The 6000-nt window shown below is 39.0% G+C and overlaps 1 long non-coding RNA gene across 1 annotated transcript; it reads left to right on the top strand.

The window, feature by feature from the left end:
* Window positions 1-4201: 4201 nt before the first annotated feature.
* On the top strand, window positions 4202-5668 carry LOC106582971 (uncharacterized). Its single transcript, XR_001323414.1, has 2 exons — window positions 4202-4316; window positions 4426-5668. It is a non-coding gene; the product is annotated as an uncharacterized lncRNA (long non-coding RNA).
* The last annotated feature ends 332 nt before the right edge of the window (window positions 5669-6000 follow it).

A 6000-nucleotide genomic window follows, 5' to 3' on the forward strand; every position in this document is an offset into this window, starting at 1 on the left:
GGTCAGAGCTCTAGAAAGGGGCCCCGGTTACCGACTTGGAATTCCGAGTTGGATGACCATTCAAAACACATTTTCCCAGTTGGAGCTCGTTTTTTTTTCTGAGTTCCCAGTTGTCTTGAACTCACTGAAGTCTGAGATTTCCCAGTTCAGTTTCCAGTTGTTTTGAATGCGGCAGAAGTCATGCTGGATTGACAGCATGGCCAATGTATTCAACCTTTTCTGGCCCATGGTGTTGAATGTTTATCCTTTTAAGCTTGGAAAAGAGACCTTTAAACCCAGATTTGGACCACACACCCTCTCCACTGAATAGGAGGCTAGTGATTGCTTTGCAACGCTTGCGGTTAGCCACTGATTCCTTCCAACGCACTCATTAGTGAATTTGCCATTTCCAACTTGTTGTGTAATGTTTATGTCCAATGATCGATGAACACCGATACATTTTGTCTATAATTTCTCTTCATATGACAAGGATGGAAAGGATTTGCCAGTAGATTGTTGACGTGATTCACAATGATGACTGCTTGTCTAAATTGCTAGCTAAGTTTTTGAAAGTTTGACTTTGACCTGATCAGTCCATTCAAAGCTACGGTAGATTTGACGTCATTTTATCTGTGGCCAATGACCTTGAGCCTTCTTGAATGGGCACTTCTAATGTAACTCTATGGCAGCACCCAATGGGCTTGAATTTTCAAGCTCTCTCTGTAGATTGTCCCCATGAGTGACAGAACACTGAGCCAATCACGGCGCAACTAGAGGACATTACCAGCCCCATTACCAACTCCTACACAAAAAAATAAATACAATAAAAATTATAATAATTGGCCCCACCTGCCTTGAATGAGGGGTCGCTACTGTGAGAGGGCAATAAACAATAACTAGTAATGCTGCATACTCCAAGAAAGTTTAAAATTTTACCTTTCTGGTAAAACATTTTTTATAAATTGCTGAAGTGTATTCACTTTTGAGGATACAAGCTCAAGTACACAGTACAAATATGATCAAAGTATGAAAATGTGAAATATTTCATATGACGTATTTCCTATTCAACACAATTGAATGAATAAGTCTTGAAATGACTTATACGTTTTCTAAATTTAGTATAATGAAATTATAAAATGACTACCTATAAGATTTCACATCCTATGTCATGCAGGCTCAAAAATATACTACTGTGTCGGTGTGGGAACCAGGGCTATTGCTCAATGCATGCCATTTCGATCTACGGTGTCCACAGATGATCCATTTATAAGCGAAAATGTTGATTTCTATGCGAAAATATAAGTTGGAACTGGTCCCAGAACCACGTAGGTCCCCAAAACAGGGGACTTTAGATCTAAGAGGTTTGTACTGTGTTAATTTACTTGTCAATTTGCTTGTCAGTAGTTGTAATTAATAATGTAATGTAGTAGTAATTACTATAATTAATTAGTAATGAATTAGTAACTAATGTTAGTTATTACTCCTAATTACTGTTATCTAGTCATGGAAATGTCACGCCCCGAAATAGGCTTATCCTACAGGTGGTTTACTGCAAAGCCTTAATTAACTGATGCACATAATACAGGACATGTCAAAAGACTCAACGATCCTATTCCCTATCTACCCTCTCCTCTTTCACTCCATCTCATGGATTTAAAAGGAAAGAACTAGTGTAAGAAATATGATGGCTCACCAGTGCCATGCATTTAAATCCATGAAAGCAAGTGCACACTTGGCGGGAAATGGTAAGTCCCTTATATGAAGAACCATAGTGATGCTTTGGACTTTTTTGCAGTGTACACATTTTGAGGAAGTGCGTTCAAATAATCAGAAGATGTCCTTCTCCTGAGTTTCTATAGGCTGGTAAATGAAGCCAGTAAAATTCAGTATTAATTTTCAGACAAAAATCCCAGATATGAGGAATAGACAAAAGAAAAGTGGATTTTGTTTGCAGTTTTATTAGCTTACAAAAATAAACTACAATATTAACAAGAATATAAATCCCCTTTGGGGTCTTACAATAAAATAAACATTTACTTTATGTATCATGCACAACAATGCACTGTTCCTTTCCAAAAATAAAGGTATGCGTGTAGATTTATTTTCCAACTTGAATCAAGGCATTATTTCTCCTTGAAACAATGTATTTGGTTCATCATTTCACAGAAAGAATGAAGCAGTACAACTCTGCTTATATCAATGCACACAATTCATTTCAAATGAATCTGCAGCTTTAAATGTCATGTAAAACAAAAGCATAGGTTCCAGACCTGTCTCTGACAGTCGGGTCCAAATAAGACAACCAACCATTCACCATGGTGGGAACAGACGTAGAAATGGCACATATAATCTGAGCAGAATTTGCACATAAACAGTATATTGTGCTCTGCTTGCCTTAAGCTCAATTCATGCCCTTCCCACGGGTTTGTATCTCACAGTGCAGTGATCATTTTGTCTCAGACCCTAGTCTCAGCCCAGTATGTGACCCCTGACCTATAACCTCCACATCCATGCGTCTCTCTCAATTCATTGTTCAAAGCAGTGGTACAATGTCCTCCTCTGGAGCGGGAAAAAGGCGCAGCATGTCCCTGGAACATTTGGAATAGCCGGTGGGTGACACCAAGGCCTTCTTCGGAGTGAAAAAGGACACCGTCTTCTCCAAAATAGGAGATATGGGAGATGTAGGGATCCCGTTCTGGACGTGTCCTCCAATGACTATCTTCAGTTTCTCCATACTACTGATGCATTTCCTCTCAAACAGAGAGAGTTTACACCTAAAAACAACACAAGACAATCATGGACACCTATTCTCTCTTACACACAGTTTCTATTAATTTGAACATCTTATTAAAGTATTTCAGTGTAATTTAACCTGGTCTTACCTAATGTGCTGATCGTTCACGTTCATGCTGTCCTGAAGAGTGATGTCCATGTAGGCTGGCATGTTTAGATATTGGTCTTGAGTTTGAAGCTCGTCAAAAAAAAGTGGAAAAGTTGGTCTTGGTAGGTCTTGCTCTAGCGTTTGTGTTGTGGTAGCTCCTCTGCTGTGCTGCGTTGCTGCTGGTCTTGGGTCAGCTGATGCCTAGAGAGTCTTCATTAGTGAACTCCGCATCTCCACTTTCTATTTATTTATGTGCCTCCTCCTACGCTGTCATGCACTCTGCAGCCAATCAGAGGGCTCGGATGGTGGGACAATAGTCAGTGGGAATAATAGCAGATTCCACACAGGACAGGTGGGATGTTGTTCTTGATGCCATAGTGCAAAGAGGTCAGCCACGTTAGTCCGTGGGAACATGTCTCTGCCCATGTGTACTCAGAAAAATCACGTTCCCGTGTCAGGTTCCCATGTCAGAAATCATGTACCCATGTCAATACAAATCATCGGAATTCAAATATGGCACATATGCTAGGATCACAAGTCTTTGTGCTCATTGCAACACATATACGCATCACAGAAAACACAACAACACGAGTCTTTATTTATAACATGACCATTTATAGTAGGAATATGATAAAGACAGTGATGAGCACATAGTTGCATGGATTACCTGTCTTTAGATTGATAGCCAACCATCAGCAAAACATTGGACTATAAACTGGCCATCGCATGGCCAGCTTAGTCCAATATTTTGCCACATGAAAGTTTTGACCACATAAATAGGATCAATTATTCCCATATCCTAAGGGGTCAATTATATCAAATTTGAACATTTATGTGATACGTTGAAATAAAAATATATCAAAAAGGTTGTTTGCTTGCTTTTGAAGTTTTGGAAACTGGTGTTTGTACAAATTGAAACTGATTTGTTTGTATTTGAAAGAGTGTCTTTCTGAAGTGAGTTATAGCTGAACCAGATGGTTTGCCCTGTGTCCCTGCATGGGAACAGGCAGTGGGTCTTTGTGATAGCAGACACACTTCTATTGTGTGTCAGGGCTCTGCAGACTGCATGCAGAAGTGTGGGAAGCCGTGTGTCTCTGTGGCTCCCAGCTCCAGAGAGAAGAGGGCATGTGACTGGAGCACACTCAGCTTTGTGCAGGGAGCCAGCTGTGCTGTGAAACTCAGAGGTGGGAAGGGTGCTGCCGAGGGCTTCTGGGAAACATTCCTTATTGTCCTCCGAAGCTCACCCATTGGCTACAGACTGTGAGAAACTCCAAAGAGTGCAATACTCAGACATTCATATGCAGATTTGGGACTATATATATAGGAGAGAGGAAGCCAGTAGAAATCAGATTCACTTTCTACACAGAGACCTCTACAACACAGAGATCAAGCCATGGAGCCTACAATCACTTCAGCTATAATCTACTCTAAGGAGCACCTGAATCTGACCAATAAAGTAAATTGAAGATTCAAATTCATGGAAATTAATTACATTTTAATGATTGTTTCTTTCAATAATGCCATATTCCTAAATAAGGTTATTAATGACTCTTCTCTTCTTGCAGCTAAGAAAGCCAGTGGTGGAAAAGTTACGCAGAGATTGTATCAACAGCAGCATTGAGCAGCTCAAGTCTCTCCTTGGTCCAGAGATCCTCAACCAGCAGTCTGACTCCAAGCTGGAGAAAGCTGACATCCTGGAGATGAGAGTTTTCTTCCTGAGATGACAGTACCCGCCAGTGAGCTCATCATCCTGCTCAGCACGAGCCAATTAGGGTTACTCCTTCTCTGTGTCCCAGTGTAGACTGCTGAGTCACTTCCAGATACTAAGAAGAGAAGGGAGAGTGACCTGCCACAGATGAGCTCCCCAGACAAACACAATGGACCATGTTGGTCTTAGATTAATGTCATGGACAGTAACGCGAATAGGAAGACATCTTCTTCATCTTCTGCTTATGTCGATTTTTTTAAGTACAGCTGTGATTGAGACTTTTAAATTCAGTTGTACTGGACAAGTTGACATGTTTTTCGAAAGAAATGATCCAATTGATGAGCACTACATTTTTGTAATATATTTTAAACATGTGTTGATTACAATAATCAACAATAACTTGAATATCCCTCCATGAGGACTTTTATCCCAAAATGGGTGTTATATCACCAATCTGTCTGTGAATGTTTATGACTTATATTTTTTAAGGGGAACGTATAAGAGAGAAAAAACATGTTTGCTTTGTTGCCAATACATTTGTGTAGTGATATGGTCATATTGACGTTATATTGCGCATCTTCTGTAAAAAAAAAAACATGTGTACTAGTCCTGTATTACCGGACCGATAAAGCCGTCTGTAGCGCGAGGAAAATAAATAAATCAGCGCCCACCCCTCAAACAGCTATCTGTATCAGTTATCTATTTCATATTGATCAACTTGAGCTGCAGCATCACTATTCCTCCATGACACATTTTTACCCAAACTGGGTATTACACAGTACCTGTTATCATCACTCTGTGATTATCGATATTTGATCTGTTTTAAGATCAGACTTAATGTGTGAACACTTTGTGTGAAAATGAGGCTCACATGATTTGAATAATATGCACGTTGCAGATGGTGAAAACTTCACGCTCATTGTAAAACCTTGTGTTTATTTTGGTACAATATGTTGTCTTTTATAAAGACAGTAACTGTATATCCTTTGTCTTGTTGTTTAATCACTTTATTTATATTTAAATATGTACCTTAAATTAAGGTATTTAATGATATGAATTACTGAGTCAATCTGAATAAATACACAAATCATTAAATTAAATCTTGTTTGGTTTGATGGCAACTTTCCACCACAGTTACATTACTGATTCATGAAATTCCACATGTAGAAACAATAAAGCCTACTATTACCCATTACTGTAAACAAGGATATTGAATTCATTAGAATGCAACACTGAATCCATATTAATGGATACCTCTCTGGGTGCTTCATTCTAAGTCTACCACGTAAGGTAAAAGTTAGACATTTCTATCCACACATAATTACATTTTTTCCCTTTATTCAACCAGGAAAGACATGACAAGACATTGCATGAATTGTTTTAGTTGGCATGTGAAAGTGACTTTAATGAGAATTAATCATAAATATTCTCC

The sequence above is a fragment of the Salmo salar genome, chromosome ssa22, assembly GCF_905237065.1.
Source record: "Salmo salar chromosome ssa22, Ssal_v3.1, whole genome shotgun sequence".
NCBI classification, from domain to species: domain Eukaryota; kingdom Metazoa; phylum Chordata; class Actinopteri; order Salmoniformes; family Salmonidae; genus Salmo; species Salmo salar.